Here is a 26,567-nt window from a genome sequence, read left to right on the forward strand (position 1 = left end):
GTGCCTCACGTGTAAGGTTTCTCCAAGCTCAAAAGAAATCCTGCGAAATGCAAAACAATACCACGTGACTAGTGCATTCGTACGCCAATATTGTTCTTCTCTCAACCTGGGTTTCTGAAACGAAATCAGCTGCGACCTTGGCTCCACGACCCAGTGGCAGCGGCAGGCAGATATGCCTGCGGTGGTTTCTTCGGCCGCTTAAGGTAGTCGGAGTACGTGACAGCTCTAGTAGCAGCGACCTTACAGGGCTCGCTGCAACCATCGCCAACATATCAGCCTAGCGCTAGAACTGGGCTATGGAGTTACGGCCGCAGCTAATTTAGTTCATTCAAACCACGATTGAGAGCCCCACAACCTTGTCGCACACTCACGTGATAATTTTTGTATTTTGCGGGCTGTCTCAACAGCTTGAAAATGGTTCGCGTGAGGATTTATTTATCGAAAATAAATGAAATGGTTGCTTCAAACGGTGCTCTCTAACTTTACAAATCTCATTTATTGTCCAAAGACAGTAGTCAGTGAAATAAGAAAATAATCCTAATTACTAATTATTTCATTGCAATATAAAGAGGTGTCTGTGGCGCGCCAAACGGCTGGCAACTGTACAGAAGTGATTTCTCTCTCCTACCTAAAACGTTTTTTTTTTTAACCCTTTGCTGAAGTTAGCTTGGACACCCCGTATAAAGGAAAGGCAAAGAGTATAACATGGTAACACGCTGCAGAACCTTTACAAGTGACATTACCCTAGCATGCCATACTCTAATTTTAAGAACTAATTTACCCTCTTGTACTGATAACTTGGTACTTCGCGGTTGCCTTAAAGTTCCTGCAAAACATTGCGCCTAAATGTCAGAAAAATACACCAAGCTAGAACGCTCTTGAAGTTATGCGAATAAAGTGAAGGATATTGCGTGCCTTTGATAATGACTGACCTTTATGAAGAGCTTGGGACTATTAAAATGAAAAGAAAAATGATAAAAATATAAAATACTATGCGTTTTTTTATACTAATCGTTGATGGTCCCTTTCATGAATAATGTCGTTTTATTTTTTTGCTCGCTTTCTCCAGTAATTTGAGGTTGACATAATCCCACTGGCTTGTCATATCTCAACAAAAGGAATTACTAAACAGTTGTGTTGTCTTTCTCTTTCTTCTTCTACAATACACCTTATCAATCAATGTGTCCTTATTTTATAACACTAGGCTATAGAAAGCAGTAATTAATGCGATTCCCTTATTTTATATGAACTATCTTTACACTTTTTTGGATAAACCGAACTGGCTGGTAAGTAACCAAGCGTTTTGTTTTTAGTTTCAAATATAAAAACAACCTGTTTACCAACAAAATGATGAAGAAGTCTGTATTCGATTCAAGTAAAAAATGTGAACGCGCAGAACAAGTGCTAGGAGCCACCATACAATGAAATTAGTTGCGCAATTTTCCAGGCTACATCCGTTATAAACTCCTTCAACTTGTTTTTTTTTTTATGAAAACCATGTAACTTAACAACGCGGCTGAGCAAAATATAGATGAAAATACGTGAAAGTACTCTTAATCGATACCAGTGTCCATTGTACGCAATAAAAAGGCGGTATGAACTGCGATAATGCGCATTATATAAAGGCGCCAAGAACGATTTCTTTCGGAAACTTATAAAATCATTAGTTTTATACAGCATAAAATAAACTAAACATGTAAGCCGCCTAAAAAGTGCTAATATTTCTTCCAAAATTTTTGTCTGCTCACGAAAACCATGAATCGACCATCACATTATGGTTATAGACTTATTCTAGCTGCAACAATTAACGTGAAATCATGCCGAGAGTAGAATTGATTGAATGTCTTATGTCGGTAGCATCGATTCATTCACTTGAGAGTGTCTCCAGTAGTCGGGAACCTTTTTCAGGTAGTGTGCCTGAAAAAAAGAACAGCAGATATGTTGAGCAATAAACGACCACAGGGGATCCCCTATATACATAGAGTTGCACACTGCCTGAAAAAGGTGGCAGATAGGTTTGGGGTGCCAGTTGTGTTTTCTGCCCCCCAAAAACTGGGTGGGTTATGTGCATTAATAGGGAGGAAAAAGAAAGGGCAATGCGCATAAGAAGCATGCAAAGAGTTTTTTTTGATGTCGGGTGGGAGCGATTTATGAGGTTCCTCTGACGTGCGGTGAAGTATATATAGGGCAAACTGGAAGATGCATTAATGATAGAATGAGGGAACACGAGAAGTCCATGGAAAATGGCAACGGGTCAAATTTACCCCTGCACTGTCAGAAGTGCAAGTGTGAGCCGTTGTTTAATAAGCTTAACATATTAGGAAAGAGTCGGGATAAGATGGCGCGGGAACTTTGAGAGGCGTACTGGATACAGAAGAAAGAAGAAAAATGTATTAGTGAAGCTTCGTTGAGCTTACGTAGAAAAGAATTTTCTTTTATTGAGCAATCCTCCTGAGTAATGCAAAGAATGAGATTATTATCGGGCCTCAAGCTGTTATTCTTGGCCTAAAGCTGTTATTTTTGGACTCCTCTTACGTTTTGGGGCCAAGGTAGTTTGAAGAGTCTTTTCCCTCAAGTATATGGGCTTCGTGGCTCCGTAGACTTTGGCAGCTTAAAGTTTTTCAATACATAGGGACTACACAAGTTATGTTGTTGGATGGACATGTCCTACTGTATATGTGTGGCGGTGGTTTTTAGTGTATGACTGTGTGACTATGTGGTGATATTTGCTTGTCCAGCGTGGTATGAGTTACTGGGCAAAGCAGAGGTGTGGAGTAACAAGACAGTGTAGAATTTGTGACTGCCATGTTCGGACGATGTTTATAGTCTGCGAGGAAGAAAGTGCCACTATCCTCTTGGCAAAGAAGAGAAGAAGAGGAAGATGAGAGTGGTGACTGCCATGTTTAGACGATGTTTATGGTCTGCGAAGAAGAAAGTGCCACTATCCCCTTGACAAAGAAGAGGAAGATGAGAAGAGGAAGATGAGATGTGCCTGAGTGTAGAAGAGGAGGAGTGGTGAAGAGGAAGTGTTTTCAGATTCTTATTACAGTTGGTAGTGTGCGAGTGTGTTGTGTATCTTCTCTTGTGTTTGTGTTTGTTGCGCCACATTTCTGAATAAGAATCATCTTTTAACACGCGGGAGCTGCTTTTGTGAAAGCTGCAGAATAATTCACAAAGAAACCTAATTCTCAATCTTGTGTTAAATTCTTCGAGAGTGATGTTCTCTAAGAATGCCCAAAAACTGCTAAAGTAACGCACTCGCATAACTTTTAATATATATAAATGGCCATTAGCTGCCCGGTTACACGATGGGATAGAATAATTTAGTTCTCTGGAGTGAAACGCCTTCTATGCGGTGATTATATGGTTGGATAATAAGGCAATGAACGCCTGAAGAATATTTTATGAACAGTGCTTAGGAGAACGCTATCAAACGCTCTAGTCAAATGCTTCATTATGAGCCATATATTGCAGCTTTCGTACAAAAATAACTTCGTTAAAGAGCATTGTTATTATGCAATTTGCAGCAGAAGACGGTCAGGACGCTGAGAAATGGCTACTTCGTTATCAAAGAGTTAAGTGCATAACCAGCGGTAACTCGTCACCATGTAAACCAATGTCGTAATATTTCTAACTCATACGGCGATGACCTGGCTTGCGAATAACGAGACAACTTAACAACTTGAAACAGTTTACCGAAGAGTTAAAAATGCGTGTTGGCTACTCGGTTCCAAGCAAAAACCGAACTGAGCAGCACTTGCCCAAAGAGGTCAATTACACAGTGAAAATTGCACAACTTGCACAGAAGAAACATTACTATACAATTGCGTGCATATAAACAAGCCTGGGGAAGGAAGAGTCGATCCCATTTTGAATGTCCTCGCGGATGACGTAGTAATATTAATAATAGGTTTATTCAGACATCAATCATATACACAGAACATGCCCACGGGAAGAGGCAAAAGGAAGAAGCTTGTGGCATACTTCCTGACGAGGCCTCACTCCGGGTCACACATCAATGGCAGAAGGATGGATAAGGTCAGTTTCAGCAAAACATCTTAATCGCCAAAGACAACCTTGACACTTCCTTGACACTTCCTACAATATCATTAGGCACATCCGTGCGTTTCAAGGTCTCGAAATATGCCATGTTGTGCCAAATATTGGGCGGCTGGCTAACGTGCCTACCATGGACAGTCCTCATGACCATGCCCTACAAGATCTTCCTTCGACTGGTATGCAAATCGTGAGAGGACTATGCGCTCAATCCACTTCCTCAGCATGAACCTCATGACGCCTCTGGCCATAGGGTCTCAAGAAGGCGGGCTCTTGACCACCACAAGCGAATCCAGCGCTGCCCTCTCCCAGGCTTTGAAGTTGCAGCTTTTATTTACTACCCGCTTTTGCATTCTGCCAATCCGGCAGCATCAATGCTCGATGGTCTAAGATATGACTTTGCCTCAAGTACATCTCGGTCTTCAAACTGAGCTACCAGGATTCCTGAGCAGTACGAGCATTCAGCAATAACTACAATGCGCCCTGCTGCTCCTGGCTCTTGTCGACAGCAGCATTTTGTGACCTTCCACGCTGCCGCGTTGAAGGTCACATTGCCAGGTACTAGTGCAGTAGGCTGCCGACAAGCTATAACAGCCATGCACTCCAACAGTACCCAACATTCGGCAATATAGCCTCGATCTCCAGCAATGTATTACTGCTCCGATTGTGTGTTACTGCAACATCCTTAAAGAAAATCTCTGGGACAAATTTTGAGCATCTAATCGAAGTGTTACTCCTCCACCCGCTTTCCGTGCGCGTCGTTCTTCATCACCACGGCAGAACTTCGTGCCACCTTGTCAGGAAAACTAACCAGCGCAACCAATGGGTTACGGTAAGGCCACTGAAATGTGCTGTGCGTCAATATTCCTCCTTCAACTGTAAAGCTGAGAAACAAAATTCGTGTGTTCGTTGATGATGTGAGTTCATTAGCTTTTGTGGATACGGGTACGAGTGTGTATGCGATGAGTAATGAGTTTAGGCACTGGCTGGGACGTAAAGTAATGTTTGAATACGATCGTGCTTCAATGTTTTCTGGTGTTAGTGGAGGGGCGTTGCGGCGTCAGAATGTCGGCGGGTATATAGTGCAATATTTCAAGCCGAATTTGCCATCCCTACCTAATCTACGCATGACATGATTTCAGCAAGGATGTTTTGAAGTTTCGTGGTGCTATAGTGGACTGCTGAAGTGAAGAGGTTCTATTTGACGGCTATCAACTGGAGTCTTTTTGAAACGGCCGTAATGAAGGCATGCTAGTTCCACCCTTGTCTGTCATGTTTGTCCCTGTTTCCGCTCCACTTATTTGCCAGGTTACAATTCTGGCACTTGTGCACACAGTTTACTCAGTATGCCTCAAGAAAAATGTTATTATTCTTCATCGTATGATCATCTTCCATCAAGGTAGTGCCTCGTTGTGGAACATCAACCCATCGACCGAGCCTGCAGTTTTACCATCTGGATTGTAGCTTGCCTCATGTGGACCCCATGTGACCTGCGTCGTTGTTTTCGTCAAAGATGCTACTAATGTCGCCGCACCTCCAGCCGCAATGAATATTCGACTTGCATATTATCACGATCAGCGCCGATATGAGCTGAGCTTAACGCCGTACTCTCGTGGATATTTTTTTACCCTTCTCGCCTATGTTTGACTTTTCTCAAATAAATAGACAAACCTTTTGCCCTGTATCTCAGACGCATTATACCATCGTTACTAGTTCGGCTCGTCCCATCCGCCAAAAGCAATATCGCGTGTCCCCATCTGAGCATAGTCATTTATGAGCAAGTGGAGGATATACTACAGAAATTCTTGATACAGGCGTTATCTAGCCCCTGGCTAGCCCATGTCATTCTCTTCGCAAGAAAATGGTTCACGGCAATTTTGTGTCGACTGCCGTTGTCTAAATTATGCTACGAAAATGACATCTATCCTCTTCCTCATATAAATTTCGCCTTCAACCGCCTTTAGTGCGTCGTATTTTTCTTGTCTCGACTTCAGATCTGGCTACTGACAAATTTCAGTAGACCCTGCGGATGAGGATAAAACAGCTTCTGTCAAGTCAGATGATCTTTTCATTTTGATGTTATGCTGTTTGGGCTGTGCAATACGTCTGCTACTTTTGAACAATTTATCAAAAACATTTCTGCGTTGCTTAAAATAGGACATTTCCCTTTCCTATCTGGACAATGTCGTCATATTTGAGATGTGTTTCCAAGAGCACAATGACCATCTATTCCGCGTCTTGAACTGTCTGCACAACGTGCCCTAATTCTGAAATCGAAAAGCTTCGCTTTGGAGAGCGCCAAGTGCTGGAGCTAGGCAACCTTGTCGATGGTGATGGTGTTACGCAGGGTCCTCGGAAAAGTGCCGCTGTTGAGTCCTTTAAACCTCCGTAGACAATAAAGGCGTTTCTTAGCTTTCTAGGGTTATGTTCGCCTTTTAGACGCTTTATAAGCGGCTTTGCTGACTTTGGTTCCTCATTGACGTGCCTTCTCAAAAAAAGGCCACTTTTGATTAGACACCAGAGTGAGATGTGTCCCTCCCTCAGTTGAAGTTTTTTTTTTTCTAATATCGAAAACCGCCAAACTAGTTTCGATCACGTCACCACGTTACTTCGATCCTGCGGCATTAGCAGAAATTGACATGGACATTGTTGGAATCGGCCTCTATGCAGTCCTTGTCCAACGCAACCACAAAAGAGAACATGATATTGATTACGCAAGGCGTACCTTGAGCAAGGCAGAGCGAAATTACACAGCCACCGAACAAGAATGCCTGGCTTTCGGTTTCGCTGTGCAGAGTTTCCGTTCATATTTGACAGTAGTTCACTATCTTTAGTGACCATCATTCAATCTGTAGAGCCTTCGGACCCATGTGGTCGCTTCACACGCTGGGTCCTCCGGTTACAGGAATATGAATTTGTCGCTATTTACAAACGTGGGAGGCGACATGCAGACGCAGATTGTCTTTCTAGGTGCAGTGGCCGGGAAAGGGACGATTTCGACAATTATATATCGGCCCTCGGGCCGGCCTTCCCCGACCCGAACGTTTTTAAAAAGGAACATCGAATGACCAAAGGTCTGCAGCCAGTTTTTGATGCCGCCCAAGCCAGCGGAGCAGTCTTATGAGACGGGTCGCCACAGATTGTCATCCCTGATTGGGGCTGTCAATTCCCTGTTGATGATGCCGCAACTTTCTCGACACTCGACGCCATATTAGCCCCAAAGCAATGGCTTGAATGAGTACTCAACAGAGCGCTTATCAACACGCTCGCCATGTATCTGGATGCAGGACATAAGAACCTCGGACATCATACTACCCTCCATCACATATGCGCTGAACACAGCCACGCGTGAGACGAGTGGGCACAGCCCATTTCTCCTGTTGTATGCCAGATAACCACGCCACTCCCTGGATACTATAGTGCTCTTCTCAAGTCGTTAAAATCCATGTCTAGCTGAGACCGTCTGCTGCGCCGAATAAGCTCGGAGAATCGGCCGCTTATGGTCCGCTGCTTCACAAGAACTCCCCAAAGTACGATATGAGGCCAGTGAGTGGTGTGTAAGGTACTCTATAAGCGCTTTTGTCGAGCTGAGGAGTCTAAGTCGGCGCCGCCGCGGCCTAGATCAAAAACTCTTGGACCACTATGACGGCCCATATGTGGTTGTCAAAAAATCAGTGATTTAAGTTACGGATATAGCCCGCCTGACCGCATCAGGTTGGCGGTCTGCCAAAACCGAAATATATCCCGTTGCCCGTTTGATGCCGTGTCAGCCTCGCACGCCTCATGAGCATGCCCAGAGAGCTACAGCTGCGCAAGGGGGAAATGTCTCGCTACTGCAAACGATGGCAGAAGAGAAAGAGGCGTTGGTTTTTTGGTGAGGTTAATTGTAATCCTTATCTTGCCCCGCTGCCACAGCAATGTGAATAACCCCACTCCTTTTCTTATTTCACCGTAACAATATATAATGGAACCACACTAAGTGACAAAATGACAGCTGCCTAGCAACAATAGAGACATAGCACCATAATAGAGACCTATATTTTCACTTTGATTTATACCGGGTGTCCAAGATATTTTGCCAAAGGTTAAAAATAAAAGATTTGAGAAAAGCCAGAGAAACCACCTGTATACAGCTTCCACCGATATGTAGTGCACCACATGCACATTTTATTTGTAACTGTATAATATAGGCTAAAATATATATTTTTAATTTCACTAAGTATTGCCTTTAGAAAATAAATGTGGTTGGCGAGTCGGAGAGCGTCTTTTAAAACCCTCATTTCATTAATTTGCGAACAATCCTCATGTGTATAGTTTTTCCAAGGAATAAAGAAAGTCCGCGTAGTACAAAAAATATCCCGTGATTAATGCATTCGTGCCCCGCAGTGGTGGTGCTCTTAATCGTGGTTTGTGTGAACGAAATTAGCGGCGGCCGCAATCGACAGCTCCGTCCCAGAGGTAGGATTATATTTGGTGATGGTTGCAGCCAGCGCGGTGTGCTTGTTGTGACTTGCACCTCATGTGCGCCTACTGCCAGAAGCGGATGAAAAACCCACCGCAGACATATCTGCCTGCCACTGCAATGGGGTCGTGGAGCCAAGACCGCAGCTGATTTTGTTGACTGAAACCTAGGTTGAGAGCAGCAGGTTGAGAGCAGCACAGGAGATCGAATGCGCCTGACACGCGATATTTTTTGTATTTCTCCGGCTGTGTTTAGAGCTTCGAAAGACGACACACATGATTCTTTATCGAAAATAAATGGAATGGAGGTTTTGTAAGCTGCTCTCTAACTTTGCCAACTCATCAATTGTCTAAGGTGAATAGTTAGTAAATTAGAGGAATTCTCTCAAATACTTGTTAGCTAATTGCAAATAAACAATTCACTCTGGTGCGCCAGGTGGCCGGCAGCTGTATACAGGTGGTTCTCTGGGCTATCTCAAATGTTTCATTTTTTAACCCTTAACTAAAGTAAGCTTTTCGATACCCTGTATAGTTGTCTATCTAGCATCATGTTTGGACCCCTTAGCACGACTATTTATATGATATTTGAACCAGAAGTTTGGAGGTGTTATCAAGCGCTTCGCCAGATAACGAAAACAAGATGGCTAGCTGAGGCGGAGCCTAGTCCATACAAAGGATACGCATGGGGGACCTTTCTTCTCCCAAACCACGCCCTCTGGATCTTGAAACCGTTGTGGCCGACACTTTCTTGCAGGACTTTTCGGCTGGTGTCAAACATCCTTCTTTTAAGCGCTGTACACACTGCTGTATATATTTGTCTTAAAGTTTTCATTTCGGATATAACAAATAAGCCTACCTGATGCAGAGAAGATCAATTAAGGAGAAATGATGGTGCTCGTTATAATACATGAAGGAAAGAAGCCAACAGTCGGCGAGGACAAGGAAAGCGTTGGGGATGGTACTTCGTCTTTTTTTTTTAATGTTTACTTGGATAATCAGAGAAATTAGTATTGTAATCTGTTTAGGAGAAATATGATTAAACACAAAGTAGAAGAAAAAACAACGTGCCAATAGTGGGAACCGAACCCACGACCTCCGAATATTGCTCCGGTGCTCTTCCAACTGAGCTACATCGGCCGCTGTCCCCCCTACTTTTTTGGGTATTTATGTTGTCTGCATACGAACCTTTAGAGTGTTCACCAGCACCACCCTCAACCATAGCGGCGGACGTGGAACGTCCTTTGTTACCGCCAGCGCCACGTAGAACGTAATCAAGAGCGAGGGCGAAAGCTGTGCTAGAACCCTCTTACGCTGCCTATGGCTTCAAGACTCCCAGAACCGAGACCCCGTAAGCTACAAGCAGATCAATTAAGGGGAAATGAGGGTGCTCGTTATAATACATGAAGGAAAGAAGCCAACAGTCGGCGAGGCCAAGAAAAGCGTTGGGGATGGTACTTTGTCTTTTTTTTAATGTTTACTTGGATAATAACATAAATTAGTAATGTAATCTGTTTAGGGGAAATATAATTAAACACAAAGTAGAAGAAAAACAACGTGCCGATGATGGGAACCGAGCCCACGACCCCCGAATAACGCGTCCGGTGCTCTTCCAACTGAGCTACATCGGCCGCTGTCCCCCCTGATGATATAAAGGATGATATACAGAAATGTGACTGTTAACAAGTGCCAAACAAAGTGAACAATGAATAGGTGGCTGAAAGTAGTTATGTGTTCGAAGAAGCACCCTAATGTCAAAGGCAAATTTTTTGCATAAGGATTCACTGCACATGTTAAATTTTAAATGGGCGTTAGCAGGATGCCAGGAAAAGTAAAAAATTGAAAAAGTTAATTTTTATGGATATCCAAATAAAGCGAGCAATGTTATCCTTTTTTTTACGCAAGCTTGCCATAAAGCATATTATGGAAACTCATGTAAATTATTTTCCGTAAGGAACCGGAGCAGGCTCCCGCTCTTATCGTTGTCGGTGAGCCATTTAGAGAAGTCCTCTTCCCTCATTGCGGTTAGTCCCACTTCGCAAAGAATCTGTGTCCTTGATGCCCTTGTCCCTGCACAAGTCCACAGCAGGTGGCAAACATCCACTTCTGCATCTGGTGTGGAACAATTCGGGCCTGTTGTTGGTCCGATGTCTTTTTGAGATTCCCATCTGCATGTCACCGACGGGGTAAGGGCCGCCCCAGCACTTATCCTTATAAGGGAAACCTCCTCCAATCTCGTTAAGTTATGAGGGAGTGGGAATGTACACGGGGAATGAGGGGACGTGTACGTTTCCTTAAAGAGGATAAGATGGGAACATTGGAACGGGCATCAAAAGGGAGCCTGGTGGGGGGCGCCTTAGTGTTTGGAACTTCGTGTGCGAGGTGGTGAACTTTTCTATGCTCAGCGTTCTCAGCATCGTCTTGTGACCAATATATCTGGATGCGTATCTTTGTTTTTTTATTGAGGCGTGGATTTGGTGGATTACACATAGCGTCGTTGTGACTTTCTTCAGTTGTTTTATGGCAGCTAAGAAGTATCTAAGGAGTAAGGCTGCATACTGGCGCCCTGCCTATTTACCCTTTTTGCTGAGTGCATCATGAGGAAGGCCGGTCTGAATGAGTCTTCAGCTGAAGTGAAGATGGCTGGGAAACGTATCAACAACCTTAGGTATGCGGATGATACTACTTTAATGGCAGAAAATGCAGTGGAACTCAATAGCCTTTTGATCCGCTTACAAGAAGAGAGTAAGAAGTTTGGGCTTAAACTGAACATTAAAAAGAAAATGATCTTGGCGTCTTGCCCTATCAAGTCCTGGAGCATCAAGGGACAAGAAGTGAAAGCTGTGACAGATTTTCTCTTCTTGGGCTTCAAGATTACCCCGGAAGGAGACTGCAGCCATGAAATTAGGAGACGCCTGCTTCTGGGAAGGTGCAGCGGTGGCGTAGCGGTAGAACATCCGCCTCACATGTAAGAGGACCGGGGTTCAAATCCCGGTGCCGCGCAATTCTCCACCGGATAAAAAAAAAATCCGCGTGTTGATGGAATTGCATACACAGGTTTGGGGTGCGACCTGATGCCGGTGAACACCTCCGGCAGCGCACTTCCTCACCAGAACAGGAGTTGGCCACCCTGGTGCAGTAACTGGCCACAACCTCCTATGATAAGCTCCATAAAACCCCGGCCCTCAGTCGCCAGCGGCTGCGGAACAACTGACCACGGCGGCGGTCAGACCTGTGACGCAGCAGGGGGTGCTAAGAAAGCCTGGCTCCGCTGGACAGGCCGCAATTGGAAACTGACCCTGGCAACGTTTAATGCTAGAACCCTAGCTAGTGAAGCTAGTTTAGCAGTGCTGTTAGAGGACCTAGAGGGCATGAAATGGGATGTCATAGGGCTTAGTGAGGTTAGGAGGCCGAATGAGGCATATACTGTACTGAATGATGGGCATGTACAGTGTTATCGAGGTTTACCAGAGAGGCGACAACTAGGTGTAGGTTTCCTTGTCAATAAGTATATAGCGGGTAATATAGATGAATTCTATAGTATTAATGAGAGGGATGCAGGCATCGTAATTAGGCTTAATAAGCGGTATAAACTGTAGGTTGTACAGTCCTATGCCCCTACATGTAGTTATGATGACCAGGCAGTTGAGAGCTTCTATGAAGATGTAGAATCGGCAATGCGAAAAGTAAAGACGCAGTATACTGTACTAATGGGCGACTTCAATGCCAAGGTAGGGAAAAAACAGGCAGGAGACAAGGCAGTAGGTGACTGTGGCATTGGTTCTAGGAATAGCAGTTGGGAGTTACTAGTTGAGTTTGCAGAGCGCAATAACTTACGAATCATGAATACCTTCTTCAGCAAACGGAAGAACCGGAAATGGACATGGAAAAGTTCTAACGGAGAGACTAAAAATTAAATCGACTTCATAATGTGTTCAACCCCCGCCATTGTGCAGGATGTAGAAGTAATCGGGAAAGTGCGATGCAGTGACCACAGGATGGTGAGGTCCGGAATTAGCCTAAATCTGAAGGAACGCAATAGATTAGTAGGAAAGAAACCCATCAACGAATTAGCGGTGAGGGGGACGGCAGAAGAGTTCAGGATCTCGCTACAGAATAGGTATTCAGCTCTAACTGAGGATGGCGACATTACCCTAGAGGCAGAGAATAATAATTTCAGAGACATCATTACTGAGTGCTCGGTAGATGTAGGCGGTAAGATAGTTAGAGAGGATACCGGTAAGCTGTCTAAGGAGACAAAAGACTTGATTAAGAAACGCCAGAGTATGAAAGCTTCCAATCCAGCAGACCCGATCGAATTGGCCGAGATGTCAAAGCTAATCAATAAGCGCAAGGTGGCCGATATAAGAAAGTATAACATGCAGAAAATTGAGCATGCTGTAAAGAACGGGGGAAGCCTTAAAGCGGTAAAGAAGAAATTGGGCATAGGCAAAAACCAGATGTATGCGATAAGGGACAAGGCGGGCAACGTCATCACTACTATGGAAAAGATAGTCTAAGTAGCCGAGGAGTTCTATACAGATCTCTACAGTAGCCAAAGTAGTCAGGACCGTAATGAGATTGGCGGTAGGGAAAAGCAATCAGACGTTCCACCAGTCACGAAGGACGAGGTCAAGAAAGCACTAGAAACTATTTAAAGGGGGAAATCAGCTGGAGAGGATCAGATAACTACAGATTTGCTGAAGGACGGGAAGGATATCGTGCTAGAAAAACTGGCCACCCTGTATACGCAGTGCCTGGTGTCATCGACGGTACCGGAACCATGGAAGAATGCAAATATTATCCTCATCCACAAGAAAGGGGACTCTAAGGATCTTAAAAATTACAGACCAATCAGATTACTGTCTGTTACGTATAAGGTACTTACTAAGGTAATCGCTAATAGAATCAGGACAACCTTAGACTGCAATCAAGCAAAAGATCAAGCAGGGTTTTGGAAACGGTACTCTACTATCGATCATATCCATACCATCAATCAGGTGATAGAAAAATGCTCGGAATATAACCAGCCCTTATACATAGCATTCATTGATTACCAAAAAGCATTTGACTCAGTTGAAATCTCGGCGGCGATGCAGGCATTGCGAAATCAGGGGGTAGACGAGCCGTACGTGAAAGTGCTGGAAGATATATATAGTGGCTGCACAGCAACCATAGTTCTGCATAAAGAAAGTAACAAAATTCCATAAAGAAAGGTGTTAGGCAAGGAGACACAATCTCCCCAGTACTATTCACAGCTCGTTTAGAGGAATTATTCAGAGACTTGAAATGGGAGCAGTTAGGGATAAGGGTAGATGGAGAATACCTCAGTAATCTGCGATTTGCTGATGACATTGCCTTGCTAAGCAACTCGGGGGATAAACTGCAAATAATGATTGATGACCTAGACAGAAAAAGTAGAAAGGTAGGCTTGAAAATCAATATGCAGAAGACTAAGGTAATGTTCAACAGCATGGGGAAGGAACAGCAGTTTACATTAGGTAGCGAAATACTGGAAGTAGTAGGCGATTATGTCTACTTAGGACAGGTAGTAACCGCAGATCCGGACCATGAAAAGGAAATAACAAGAAGTATAAGATAGGGATGGGCAAGCACTCGCAGATTTTGACTAGCAGCTTACCGGTATCGCTCAAGAGGAAAGTATACAACAGTTGCATCTTGCCTGTACTCGCCTATGGGGCTGAAATATGGAGGCTAACCAAGAGAGTTCTACTTAAGTTGAGGACAACCCAGAGGGCTATGGAACGAAAAATGGTAGGGGTAACATTAAGAGATAGAAAGCGTGCAGAGTGGGTCAGAGAAATAACTCAAGTTACCGACATTCTTGTGGAAATTAAGAAGAAGAAATGGGCATGGGGGGTACATGTAGTGCGAAGAGAGGATAACCGATCGTCGCTGAGGGTAACAAACTGGATTCCAAGGGAAGGAAAGCGTAGCAGGGGGCGGCAGAAAGTTAGGTGGGCGGATGAGATTAAGAAGTTCGCAGGGGTCAAGTGGATGCAGCTAGTACAGAACCGGGTTAAGTGGAGAAATATGTGATAGGCCTTCGCCCTCAGTGGGTATAATCAGGCTGATGATGATGATGATGCTTCTGGGAAGGGAGCCATGGCTAAGCTTGACCGCCTAGTATAGAGCAGAGACATTACACTGCCAACCAAGATCCGTATAACTCGTGCTATGGTATTTCCAGTTGTGATGTATGGATGCGAGAGTTGGATTGTGAAGAAGCTGAGCGCCGAAGAATTGACGCGTTTGAATTGTGGTGCTGGCGGAGACTCTTTAGAGTTCCTTGGACTGCCAGAACATAAAATCAGTCGATATTGTCGACCATAAACCTTGACTGCTCATTAAAGGTTCAAATTCTAAAGTTAAAGCTAGCTACTTTGGTGATCTGATGAGAAGAGAGGAGTCGCTGGAGTAAGAGTTGGTGTTGCGAAAGGTTTAGGGTCAGCGGAGAAGGGGTAGGCAGCGAACGTGATGGTTAGATGGCATCCTCGAGGCGCTGCAGATGAAGTTATGTAATGTTAGGAAGATAGTGAGACCGGAAAGCGTGGTGTGATATGGTCCATAGGGTCACGAAGCGTCGGACACGACTGAACGACTGAACTGAACTGAAGGGGGCTGTATAGATGTGGACTTCAGTTATGGAATATATTTTATTTATGGCCTGCATAGCATCGAAGATTGCGTATATTTCCATCACAAGCGGGTCCGGGTACTCTGAAACATATTGTTACGTGATGGCGTGACAAGCGATGGAACACGGCGACACAACCGAAATAGAACGACATGATGACATGACGATGAAATATGCTTTCATAGCCAGCAAGCCTGGCGCGAGCACTCCGCCTCGCGCCACTGACCGCTTCGTCATCTTCGTAGCACTACCCGGGGCCACCGAGCGTTCGTCCGATCGATTGCTAGAAATTCATTGCATGAAGTGACAATGAACACAGACGCAGGATTAGGACATGTAACGCTGGGTACCACAATGAATTCGAAGATGGGATAAATGCTTGCCCAAGAGCATCAGGTCCAATCTTCACCGTTTGCCTAAGGCCAAGGCTCATAGACACGCCGAAGAGATTGGGCGAGGGTGCTGTCATCGCTCAAGTGGTCGTGAGGCCACTTCGTCGAGAGGTCGGTCGGGTCAGCTTTGGGCTCTTCCTGGTCATCATCTGTTGTGGCCAGGGCTGGGGACGGGGTTGGGGAGAGCGGCTGGTCGGGTCTGAGCACGAAGGGCTGGGGCAAAGCTAGGCGGCGATCTCCGCGGGCTGTCGGCCGATGGACCCGGCATATGGTTGTTTTCGACGGTGAAGGCGAGGATAGGGATAAACCGCACCTCCAACCACATGTTACGGGGGGCATGACAGGCGATGAAACACGGCGACACAATAGAAACAGAACTACATGATGACATGAAGATGAAACATACTTTTATGGCCAGCGGGCTACGCGCTACCGCCCGCTTCGCCTTCTTCTTAGCAATATTCTTTATGTACCTTTAGTTCACTGTGTGTTGGACTAGCAGCTGCTGTTGTGTCGCCATTTTCTATAATTGATGCATCCGTATATGCAATAGTAGGTACCCAGAAGTTCATCAACTAGAGGTCATGATGCCAGCTTTTCTTTGCGATGAAGCCAAGTGGTCTTGTTTGTCGTAATAGTCATGAATTCCCAGGGAGGGAGGTCTGCCATTGGTGGTGTTTGAACTGCCACTTCGTTCTACAGGGATGCTATGGGCATGTACTTTCGCTTCATATCCCTTGTTGCCTGTCGTTGTTCAATTAATTCTGTCAACGTATTTATCTGTGCAAACTCTTGGAGAATAGAGATAGGGATAAGTTTTGGTATGGCCGTGATAGTGCGCATTGCGTTTATATTTATTGTTTCGAATTTCGCCCACTGCCGCCTCCTGAGACCTTTGGAATTGGGCCTAGTATAGCATCCTCGGCTGTAACACCTATTGTACAAGACGTCTTTACATGTCCGCCTGAGCTCCTGCTCCCCTAGACGAAATGCGTGTTATCAAGTTTAAGGAAGTCACAGCTACTTTTTCACCTTATGAAGCCATTGTGTTCCTTTGCCGGATTTGTGGATTTATAGGCCAAGACCTCTCAACTCGTCCACCTCTTCCAATGTCCGATTTCCAATCTTTAGGATGACTCCTTGCGTTGCCAATTGTTTTCTTCCATTCTTGTTTGCAACATGAATGTACTGGTCTCTTGAGGTGACAATTCCATACCTGCATCTTGGACGTACTCATCTATGGTATTTAAAGCCGCTTGCAGATATCGATTTTTTATCTGAAGTTGTTTATGAACAGACCAAATCGTCACATCATCTGCTTATATCATGAACCGGACTTCTGGTATTTCAGCTAATGTCCACGCCAATGGAGTCAGTAAGATATTAAATAACAAAGGTGCTAACACTTACCCTTGTTGCACGCCTCTGTTCGAGATGTAATTGCCAATTTGTTTTCCGTTTATCCGGATTGAAAACGTCCTGTCCTTAAGCAGATTATGTACTGATTTTATGAACTGCAAGGGAATGCCCATACATTCCATGTTGCTGATAATCTTGGCATGTAACACGTTGTCGTATGCCTTCGCCACGTCGGTAGCCACTGCAGCGCGCACTAGGTGGCTATAAGGCGACACGTGTATGATCTGTTCAGCGATCATCGCCCATTCATTTTCTGTGCCAAGGTTTGTTCGGAACTCAATTTGTCGAGCAAGGTATTTTTTATTACTCTCCTACCACCAAGACAGGCGAGTGGCTAGCATCGTTTTATTGACCTTGCAAATTGTGGGTGTTAGCGAAATAGGCTGCAAAGATTCCAAGCTTGTGGTATTGGGACCACCACCGAGTGTTTCCAGCCAAGTGGAATGTCTCCTCCCTGCCATACCTCATTTACCACATCCAATAAACTGTCAACTGCGGCTCCTTCTAAATTCGTGAAAACTTCATAAGGAATATCGTCATGTCCAGGCACAGTTTTACCATTCACTTCTTCTATAGCAGCCAATAACTCGGATTTGGTAAACGGTGAAGTTTTTCTTGTTTTATCAACCGCATCCACTTTCGGTGAAGGCGCCGGATAATGAGCACGGTTCGGGAAGAAAAGGGCAGCAGCCTGACCTGCAAACTCCACTGGTATTAGCTGTAATGCGAGTCTGATACTTTTCGCATAATCTTTAACCTGCCGCCTCTTTTCCATGCCATAGAAAGTCCTCCAGAGGGCCTTGTTGGTCGTTCCTCCGCCCAAACGACTGCACCATTCAACCCATCTCCTATGAACCAGCTGTGTTTCATATCGGCGTGTGTGTGCGTCACTCTGTTTACCTCAATGGTTATTTGCACGAGTTCAGGATGCCGACCAGCCTGTATCTCGGCCCGTTCTCGGTGTGTCCAAAGTTTTAGTAGCTGCAGGTTGCTAGTTGGCTTATCTTCGTTCAATGTCGCAGTAATTGCGTGATCCTTGAGTACCGTTTGAAGGATGGTAACAAGAGTATTCGGGCTAACTGAATGAGTTCGAGTATCCTGCCGTACAGAATCCCAATATGACACAGAAGCTTTCTTTCGAATTTTCTTCACATGTCCCAAACTAAGACCAATACTAATGGGGACATGGTCACTACCCCACGCATATAATTCCGTCTGCCATTATGCTGCACCGGGGCCCTTCCACCAAGTCAAAACTGGTTAGCTTGTTTGCGTTGCAGGTGGTGTTGCAGGTAGTGTTGCGACTCCTGGATGATTTAGCAGTGTAAATTTCATTTCTGTGAAGGCCGTATGAACGTGATCACCGATTTTGGAATCCTAATTATATCCCCATACAGTGTACAGAGCGTTAAACTTTCCACCTATAAGTATCGAAATTCCAGGGTATGAATGGCGAATATGCTTAACCACTCCAAGATTAACTACTGTGTTTTTTGGCCGAGCTTACACGGACACTAATATAAGGGGCGTTTTGTTTGGACGCGTGAGTACACAAACTACTTCCTGCTGAGTGTTGCACCCCTTGCTCAAGTCAAGTGGCGTTTGGGGAATGTTGGCCCTAATATTGACGGCAGCTTTTCCTGGAGTTTCGTCCTCTGCTCTTGCTCGTTTATAAGGAATGGAAGGACACTGGTACCCTATATATCCTGTTACTGAATATAACCTATTGTGTTCCTGTATCAAGAACGCCGATGAATGCAGCTTGCCGTACAATAATGTTGTCTTGATTTCCCCAGCTTTATTAGAGAGCCCTCTGCAGTTCCAATGTGTAGTCTGTTTTCACTTGTTTCGGCTACTTCAATACTTCAATCCATGTAGTAAGCTGCTCTGAATGAGGTGCGTCAGTTACGTAAGTGTCTCCAGTATCACCTGCCATATTGGTGTGTTAGCGGCAGGTTTACTAATCGGAGCATCCACTAACCTTGCTGTCGTACTGACTGCAAGCGTTTCTTTGTTTTTCTGAACTCTCCTTTCTGCGTTGGGCTATACGCGCTTTCTTTTGACGAAGCTGTGCAATTCGTGCTGAAAGCATCGCAATTTAGTTTTCTATTGCATCCTGCTGCTTGTGCAGTCTTCAAGCTCCGGAAATTCATCAGCAGTGAATGCCGCTGTGCTCTGTTTTGTGCGTCGTCCATTCTTCAGCGTAGAAGCAAAATATCTACTGTTCTATGCAACCACCGCAGCAGGCTCTTATTCTTCACAAGCGCCGCTAGTCTGCAGGAAGTCTGGGCCAAGAATCAAGTCCTTCAAACACTCAGGAAGTATGACGAATTCTCCGACATGCACAAAACCACAGATGCCAACCCGCGCTGTGCCCTTGCCTGCAGGGGCAATCAAGTGGCCTCCCGCCGTGCGAATTTTCCGGCCGGACCAATACGTCAGAACTTCCTTCAATTCTCGGGCGAGACTTGGCTTATAACAGAATAATCGGCACTGGTGTCGAGTAACGCGGTGACATCAGCTCCATCAATCGTTACGCAATAATTCGGAGGTAGTATGTCTGATGCTATCGCTACCTGCTATCATCGAAATCTTGTCGGAACGGCCTGACGATGACGAAGGATTTTCATATTTCCTGACATCAGCGATCTTGCCTCCGAAGGCCATTGGTATTACTTTTCCCGGCGAGGGCTGGGAGAGCGGCATCGGGAATAGTTGAGAGTTAGCGAGCGGTAGCTTGTCGATGACGTAGCCGAAGCTCTTGGTAACCGGACGAGTTGGGATACTGTTGCCATTCCGAGGCCAGGGGTCTCCGGGGTCAAAATCCCGCATATTGACGCGGCGGTGTGGGCACGCCTGGTAGAGGTGACTGGCTGCACCGCAGTGATACCAGAGTGGTCGACAGTCCCGGGTCCGCCATGCCTGACCTTTACGTGGTCGCTGGTATAGTAAACTGAGGGGTGTAGCGAGGCTCCATGCGGCTCCATGCGAGGTCCTCCCTGCGAGGACTCTGCGGCTCCATTGCTAGAGCTATGGCATTAATACCATGCTCCGGCGTGGGAGCCTTGTGTAGGACGGATGCGTTGGTCGGCCTCGCGTCAACTGGTGTGGAACGTCAGGCAGTTGCTCAGCTGCCATACCCATCTCGTTCCGGACAACTTCAGCCAGTGAAGGAAAAGATGTCATGTTGCAAGGCATCCAAAGGGCTTGCAGTTCCTCTCGCGCTAGAGAACGGATCTAGTTGCGTAATGTGTCCCTCTCGCTGCCGGCATAGATAGGGAGTGCGTCAAACCTAACCATGTTCACGTCACGATTTTATTCACGAGACCGGTGTTGCAGCGTTGTCTCCATGGTCGTAGCCTCGCTGAGAAACTCCGCCGCAGTGCGCGGTGGGCAGCGCACCAGTTCCGCGATGAGTTCTCGCTTAACGACCCGCATCATGTGGCTGTACTAATGGGCGACTTCAATGCCAAGGTAGAAAAGAAAAAAAAACAGACAGGAGACCAAGCAGTGGGTGGCAATGGCATTGGCGCTAGAAATAGCATGCGGGGATTTACTAGCTGAGTTTGCAGAGCGCAATAACTGACGAATTATGACCACCTTTTTCAGCAAAGGAAAAAAAAATAACCTGAAGTGGGCATGGAACGGGCAGAATAAAAATGAAATTGACTTCATAGTGGGCTATAACACCGCTATTATGCAAGATGTAGAGGTAATCGGGACAGTGCGATGCAGATACCACAGGATGGTAAGGTCTCAAATTAGCCTAAATATGGAGAGAGAACAAAATAGATTAGTAAGAAAGTAGACTTTTAATGAGTTAGCGATGAGGGGGAGGCCAAAAGAGTTCAAGATCTCGCTAGAAAATAAATATTGAGCTCTAGCCTAGGATAACAACATTAGCCTAGAAGCAATGAGCAATAATTTCAGTTATCATTACTGTGTTCGCTGTAGAAGTGGCCAGTAGGGTAGTTAGAGAGGATACCGGTAAGCTGTATAAGGAGATTGACGTAATGATTAAGAAACGCGAAAGTATGAAAGCTTCCAATCCATTAAATCAAATAGAATTGGCAGAGATATCGGAGCTAATATATACGCACAATTTGGACGATATAAGGATGTAAAACATGAATAAAATTGAGGATGCTGTAAAGACCGGTGCATTAAAGCCATGAAGAAGACATTGGGCATACGCGAAAATTATATATATGCGCTAAGGGACAAGGCCGGCAATGTCATCAAGAATATGGACAAAGCAGACGAAATGGCCAGAGTTCTATACTGATCTCTAGGGTAGCAAAAGAAGTGAGGACAATAATGAGAATGGCGGTAGGGAAAAGATCTGCCGTTCCTCAGTGACAAAGGGTGAAGTTAGGAAAGCATTAGAATATTTGAGAAGGGGAAACAGCGCGAGAGGATCCGGTAATTAAAGATTTGTTGAACGACGGGGGCATATCGTGCTAGAGAAAAGCAGGCCACCCTGCATACGCAGTGCCTGGTGTCATCGACGGAATCGGAACCAAGGAAGAACGCAAATAATATCTTAATTCATAAGAAAGGGGATTCTAAAGACTTGAAAATAAGCTTGTCTGTTACATATTAGGTATTTATAAAGGTAAAAGCTCTTAACTCATTAGAAACCTTGGCCGTCACGCAGGCATTGCAAAATCAGTGTTGACGAGCCGTCAGTGAAAGCGCCAGAATATATATATTGTAAAAGAAGGCTGGGTTGAGACGGCAGGGTCGTGACGGCAAGGCCAGCGATGCCTTGTCTAGCGTTTTTAATCCGATGACAAAACCCAGGCGCGTGCCGGAGCCGGCGCCGCGGCACGATGATGATGGTATGTACAAATGAAAGAGGAAGATCATGGCGTTTACAAATTAAAGAACATCCACGGAAGGCTTACATAATCTGCCCGGGGGGTCGGAAGCGGCCCCCCGGGCAAAGAGATGGTTGGCTCTGGTCAGAGGTGGAAATGAATTGGGAAGAAAAACAGCAAGTGGATTCCGAAAGGGGACAGCGAGAGAGAGCGTCGGCGTCTTGGTGTTGGCGACCAGATTTATAAGTGACGTCGAAATGGTATTCTTGCAGGCGTAGGATCCAGCGGCCAAGTCGGCCTGTCAACTTTTTTAGTGAAGACAACCAGCAAAGAGCATGGTGGTCGGTCACAACTGTGAAGTGCCGACCGTATAGGTATGGGCGAAATTTTTGGATAGCCCAGACGACAGCAAGACACTCCTGCTCGGTAACTGAGTAGTTTTTCTCAGCTAGAGACAGAGTCCGACTGGCAAAGGCAATCACTTTCCCACGTGATGTTGCATCACGCTGCAGAAGTACAACGCCAAGACCGTGACCACTGGCATCGGTGTGCAGGATAGTTGGAGCGCTGTCACTAAAGTGGCCAAGAAAAGGATCTGATGTGAGGGCGTGTTTTAGGTCATTAAAAGCCGTTTCGCACTGTTCAGTCCACACGAAAGGGCTGCGTGCTTTAAGTAGCTCATGAAGTGGTGCAGCAATAGTTGTAAAATGCCTTATAAAAAAATAGGACGCGAGGCCGAGGAAACTGCGCAAATCTGTAGTCCGTTGTGGACGAGCAAAGTTCAAGACCGCCATGATTTTTTCAGGATATGGGCGAATGCCGTCATGGCTGACCAGATGTCCCAATAATCTAATTTCCTTCTGTGCAAAGTGGCACTTCTTGGTGTTGAGCTGAAGGCCTGCCGAAGCGAGACAGGTGAGGACTTCATTCAGGCGCGTGAGATGGTTATGAAAGGTTGCCGAAAAGATAACAATGTCGTCCAAGTAACACAAACAGGTTTTCCATTTTAGGCCACGAAGTACAGTGTCGATCATTCTTTCAAATGTCGCTGGTGCGTTACAAAGTTCGAAAGGCATAACATTAAATTCGTAAAGGCCATCGGGTGTTGCGAAAGCGAATTTTTCTTTGTCGTCCTCGTGCATAGGTATTTGCCAATAACCTGAGCAGAGGTCCAAGGTAGAGAAATATTCGGAGCCTTGGAGGGAGTCAAGGGCGTCATCAATTCGCGGCATCGGATATACATATTTGCGGGTAATTTTGTTGAGTGCGCGGTAGTCAACACAAAAGTGTACCGAGCCGTCCTTTTTTAACTAGCACTACTGGGGATGACCATGGGCTTGTTGAGGGACGAATTATATTGCGATGGAGCATGTCATTTACATTTTCTTCAATTACTTTTCGCTCAGAGAGGGAAACCCGATAAGGCCGTCGGCGAACGATAGAGTTACCTTCAGTAATGATGCGATGGTGTGCAACACTAGTCCGTCCCAGTGGTGTGGAAGTGGCATCAAAAATGGCTTGGTGGTGTCAAAGCATGTCAGCAGTTCTTGGCGTTGGTTCGGTGTTAGTTTAGGATTAATAGTCTTTTCGAGAACAGAAAGAGAGACGTCTGACGAAACACGTTGCTGAGGCGGAGAGGCGGTGAGCGCCATCATGGAAAAAGGTTGAACATCTACCATACAATTCAGAGAAGTTCCTTTTGGGAGCGCGAGGGATTCACGTGAAGTGTTAGTGGCCACTACTGTCGCTGAGCCGTTGTGGAACCGGACAAGACTTGACGGGAAGGCGATGCCGCGTGAAAGATGACTATATGATGGTGCTATATACGTCCCCGTCAGTGATGTGGTCAGAAACAACAGTAAGCAATTTTTCGCACTGAGGAGGCAAAACAGTATCAGCGGTGGCAACGAGGGGATGATGTCGTTCAGAAAAGTCAGATGAAAATTCGCTGTCGGTCATATGGATACCACGGTCCCCACAAGAAATTAACGCTGAAGCGGTTGACAAAAAATCCCTTCCGAAAATCGTGAGATGCGCACAAGGTGCCAACACAGCAAACTGCACATTATGGCGGATGCCGTCGATAACAACTCGTACGGTGCACTTCGCTGAAGGGCGCAAAGGGACGTCATTGGCTCCACGGAGTTCAGGCCCATCATACGGTGTTGTCACTTTTCGCAAACGGTAGCACAAATCAGCGTGAATGACAGAAATTGCAGCCCCTGTATCAATCAAAGCTTCAACCGGTAAACCTTCAGCTATAACAGCAATCACGTTATACGGGCAATCAGGAGGACTTTTAGTAAGTTCGCAGAGTGCAGTTTGACCTCCGGAAACTGCAACACTTAGTTTTCCGGATGGCGGACAGGGAGAGCTGTTGCGGGGCGGAGAGGGGAAACTGAGCGGCGGTATGGGGATGTGGACCGGCTTCGGGATACATGGTTCCCACGAGGCTCAGAGGAAGATACTGGAGGTGGGGAGGATCGTCGAGGTGGGTTTGGTATAGACCGGCGTTGATAATATGAGGTTGAAGGCATGTCACATTCGAAGGTGTCGTACCACGCACTCGTTCTGAAGGCGGCGACGACAGAAGCGGAATATATGTCCTCTAATACCACAGCAATAGCAGACTGGTCGGGAGGGACGCCAAGGTGCGTGATTAGGTGGTGCAGGTTGAGCCATCGCAATTGCATTGACGTGATTGTATGTTGGTGCCGGTCGGGGCGGGTGAACCAAAGAAGGGGGGGATGCAGCGACGTGCGCGTAGGTCGGCGCTGGGCGGATTGCAGAAGGTTCGAATGTCATAGGGCGGCTGATGGCAGCTAACTCTTCTTTAATCATGTTGCGGAGAACGGCGTCATTAGGAGGTGCGGAAGAATGATCGCACCCATGTCGACAGAAAGGATTGAGGGTTTGGAGCTCCTCCCGGATGACTGCTCGAATCATTGCCCGCAGATCAAGGTCAGCAGAGGTCAGACCAGTTGCGAAGCCGGGCTGTAATCGACAGGACTGCAGCTGGTCGAGTCGTTGACAGGTCGTAATAATTGAATCAACACTTGAAGGATTCTGGGCAACTAAGGTGTGATATGCCATAGAATTGATCCCTTTTAAGACGTGGTGCACACGTCCAGGTTCCGTCATGGTGGGACTAATGCGCCGACAAAGTGCAAGAACAGCCTCTATGTAAGACGCATATGATTCATCGGGACCTTGAAGGCGAGAAAGGAGCTTGTTTCTCGCGATCTCAGTCCAAACTGCCGGGTTGGCGAAGTATTGTCGGAACTGCTGTTTGAAAGTGGTCCAGTTAGTAGTGTGGGGTTCGCGATAAATGAACCAGTTTCTGGCGACCTCAATTAGGTAGAATGAAACGTTGAGAAATTTTAAAGCATCGTCCCACCGGTTATAGGCACAGCAGCGTTCATATGTGTTGAGCCATCATCCACGTCTTCGTCACGACAACCAGCGAACAGCGGCGGGTCGCGTTGACGTGTGGGCAGAGTCGGAGGCGTCGGTGCAGCTGAGGTAGAGGGTCCGGCCGGGTCGTGATTGCTCTCGGTTGACATGATTGTGGTGGCAGTTGCCAAATGGCGACCGGAACGTAGCTCCAGCGAGAGGCAGGGCTCAAGGCAGCAAGGGGATCTAATTCGACCTCCACCACTTGTGAAAGCAGGCTAGGTTGAGACGGCATGGTCGTGACGGCAAGGCCAGCGATGCCTTGTCTAGCATTTTTAATCCGATGACAAAACCCAGGCGCGTGCCGGAGCCGGCTCCGCGGGACGATGATGATGGTATGTACAAATGAATGAGGAAGATCATGGCATTTACAAATTAAATAACATCCACGAAAGGCTCACAATATATATATATATATATATATATATATATATATATAGGTCCTGCACAGCAACCACCCTTCTGCATAAAGATAAAAACGTGTTAGGCTAGGAGACACGACCTCCCGGTTCCATTCACAGCTTGCATAGAAGTATGTATAGACTTGGAAGGGGAGCAGTTAGGGGATAATGGTAGTTGGAGAATACCTCACGAATCTGAAAACTGCTGGTGACATTGCCTTGCTAAGTAACTCAGGGGATATACTGCATAGAATGGTTTATAACCTATACATTAAAAGTAGAAAGGTATGCTTGAAACGCAATATGCGGAAGACTAAGCTAATGTTGAAGAGTCTCGGAAAGAAACGGCAGTTTACGTTATATAGCGAAACACTGGAAGTATTACGCAACTATGTCTAGTTAGGACAGGTAGTAACCGCAGATCTGGACCATGAAAGGGTAACAACAAGGAGAATATGATTGGGATGGAACGCATTTGACAAGCCCTCACCGAATAATAATAGAAGCTTACCGGTAACGCTTACGAAAGTATACAACAGTTGCATCTTACCGGTACTCACCTACGAGGCTGAAACGTGGAGGCTAACCAAGAGGGTTCTACATAAGTTGAGGACAACGCTGAGGGCCATCGAACGGAAAATGGTAGGTGTAACATTAAGAGATAGGAAACGTGTAGAGTGGGTCACAGAAATAAGTCAAGTTACTGACATTCTAGTGAAAATCAAGAAGTATTGCGAAGAGAGAATAACCGATGGTCGCTTAGGGCAACAAACTGGATTCCAAGGGAAGGAAATCAATGACGGGGTGGCAGAATGTTAGGTGGGCGGATGAGGTTAAGAAGTTCGCAGGGGCAAGTGGATGCAGCTAGCACAGGCCCGGGTTAATTAGAGGAATATGGGAGACGCATTAA

General features: G+C 45.9%; 1 long non-coding RNA gene across 1 annotated transcript in view; it reads right to left on the bottom strand.

Annotated features, from left to right (window-relative positions):
• Nucleotides 1-1,675: 1,675 nt before the first annotated feature.
• Nucleotides 1,676-26,567, bottom strand: part of LOC146188421 (uncharacterized) — an 82,837-nt gene continuing 57,945 nt past the window's right edge. Inside the window, exon 4 of the long non-coding RNA XR_014707534.1 lies at nucleotides 1,676-1,917. This is a non-coding gene — a long non-coding RNA (uncharacterized LOC146188421). The remainder of the gene's footprint in view (nucleotides 1,918-26,567) is intronic.

This window comes from Amblyomma maculatum, chromosome 5 (assembly GCF_055883805.1).
Source record: "Amblyomma maculatum isolate TAMU_Amacu chromosome 5, ASM5588380v1, whole genome shotgun sequence".
Taxonomy (NCBI): domain Eukaryota; kingdom Metazoa; phylum Arthropoda; class Arachnida; order Ixodida; family Ixodidae; genus Amblyomma; species Amblyomma maculatum.